The sequence below is a fragment of the Odocoileus virginianus genome, chromosome 5, assembly GCF_023699985.2.
Source record: "Odocoileus virginianus isolate 20LAN1187 ecotype Illinois chromosome 5, Ovbor_1.2, whole genome shotgun sequence".
NCBI lineage: Eukaryota > Metazoa > Chordata > Mammalia > Artiodactyla > Cervidae > Odocoileus > Odocoileus virginianus.
In genome coordinates this window covers 81,340,945-81,343,352 of record NC_069678.1, presented here as the reverse complement: position 1 = coordinate 81,343,352, position 2,408 = coordinate 81,340,945, and the positions used below count along the sequence as shown (strand labels likewise).

Here is a 2,408-nt window from a genome sequence, read left to right as displayed (position 1 = left end):
CACTGATAAAGGTGCCAGGTCTGTCACTTTGAAGAGAGGGTCCTCTAGTTTCCAGCCTTCCCCAATCTTACAGCATCATCTTGACTGTATCTGGGAAGTAGGAGATAAGAATATTCTGCTTCTTATCTATAAAACACTGGCTCTCTGGCTGTAGACCTAATTTAGATTATAATCTCCTAGAACCATGTCTAGCAGTGCTGCCTAGGAAAAAGCATAAACCATGGTGTCAGGTAGACATAGATTCTATTTTCAGCTCTGCCACTCACCAGTCACATGACTTTGAGGAAGTCATTAACCTCTCTGAGCCTCAATGTCCTCATGGGGATTGAAATCCCCACCTCATAGATCAGAAACAGAATTTTATTTATTTATTTTTTATTTGGCTGCACCAGGTCTTAGTTGCAGCATGTGGGATCTAGTTCTCTGATCAGGGCTCAAACTCAGGCCCCCTGCTTTGGGAGTGCGGAGTTTTAGATACCAGATTACCAGAGACGTCCCAGTTATAGGAAGAATTAAATGAGATGATGTATGAAAGATTCACAACTGGGAGGACTGAGACTGAGCCAATTTGTTCACCATTTGTCGTTCAATGTTCGGGTTCAGCACAGAGCGTGCTCTCAATAAATATTTGTTATTACTGAACGAATGAGTAGGTACCTAATAAACTGTAGCCAGGTATCCCTTTGTCTGGGCTGATTCTGGCTGACTGCAATGACACTCTTCCCTGACATATTCTGAAAAAAACTCACTGCATCGAATCCAGAGATAGTAGCACACTAGTCTAATGTGCATGGGAGATTGCATCATGTCCCAGCAGGTTAAAAGGGGCTGGTGCGAAACAAAAGTTTCAATAATATTGATTGTGCCCATTGAGGAGTTTAATATAGTGCTTCTCAAATCTTAATGTGCCTCCAAATCACCTGGGGATCTTGTTAAAAAGCAGGTTCTGTCTGCCATCTTTCTGTGCTGTCATAATGGTGCACACAAATGTTCTGACTGATAGTCTCAAGAGCATCAACGATGCTGAAAAGAGAGGTTCTTATTAGCCTGTGCTCCAAAGCCAACATCCAGTGTCTAACTGTGATGATGGAGCATGGTTAAACTGGCCAATCTGAAGTCACTGATGATCACAGAGCTGGGAAAATTGTTGTGAACCTCACAGGCAAGATACACAAATGTGGAGATCAGACCCAGATTTGATGTACAACTCAAAGATCTAGAAAAATGGCAGAATAACCTGCTCCCATCCAGTCACTTCGGTTTCATTATACTGATAAACTTAGCTGGCATCAAGGACCACAAAGAAGCAAGATGAAAACACACAGGAGGGAAAGTCTTGGGCTTCTTTTTCAAGGGATATAATGTGTGTATGCTCAGTTGCTCAGTCGTGTCCAACTCTTTGTGACCCCATGGAAGTGTAGCCCACCAGGCTCCTCTGTCCATGGGATACTCCAGGTAAAAATACTGGAGTGGGTTGCCATCTCCTCCTCCAGGGGATCTTCCCACAGGGATTGAACCTGTATCTCCTGAGTCTTCTGCGTTGGCAAGCGGATTCTTTACCACTGCGCCACCTGGGAAGTAATACATACACGCAAAGAAAATGCCTCACTGGGGAAAAAAAGAACAGGTTCTGACTCAGCAGTTGCAAGTGGAGATCTGACAAGCTGCCGGGTGATGCTGAGACTGCTGGCTTGCGAACCTCATTTTGAGCAGCAGGGGTCTAATACAGGGGTGAACAAATTTCCTCTGTAATGGGCCAGACAGTAAATAATGTAGCTTTGTGAACCATGGGATTCCCGCTGCAACTGCTTAACTCTGCCAGTACTGAAAAAGGGCAGCCATAAACAACACTCAAACAAGCATAATTGTTTTCCAATAAACCTGTATTTACAAAAACCCAACAGACCGAATTTGGCTTATAGGCTGTATGTAGTTTGCCTACCCTTTATCTAATATAAAGTTAAATCAACATACCCTCTTGTAGTGAACATCAATGAGTTTGTCACCTGAGTGCCCAATAATTCCCTCTCATATGGTAACTTCCCCTTCCTGCAAATCCGCTTCACTCCCCACTATGATATCAGGAGCAGAGTACCAACTGCCAGGCTCTCACAACAGGACTCTGCCTCTAGACCCCAGCGGACTGGTTCAGAATGGTGGCACAAGTCCAAGGGGCATCATTCACGTTCACATCATCCATATTCTTTTGCACAGAGGGCTGTGCTCCAGGGGTACCCTCTGCAGAGAGAACAAGGTGAAGCATCCTTGAGCTGTGAACTTGGCTGAACCATGCGCCTGACTAAAGCAGGCTACTCATAGTCTTTCCTTAAGATTCTGGAACTGAGTTTAGGGGACTCCTGTTTTTGTTTGCCTGTCTGTTCTCTTAAATGGAGAATACATAAGCAGAG

General features: G+C 44.4%; 1 pseudogene; it reads left to right on the top strand.

Annotated features, from left to right (window-relative positions):
- Positions 1-974: 974 nt before the first annotated feature.
- Positions 975-2,010, top strand: LOC110139491 (small ribosomal subunit protein uS8-like; annotated as a pseudogene).
- The last annotated feature ends 398 nt before the right edge of the window (positions 2,011-2,408 follow it).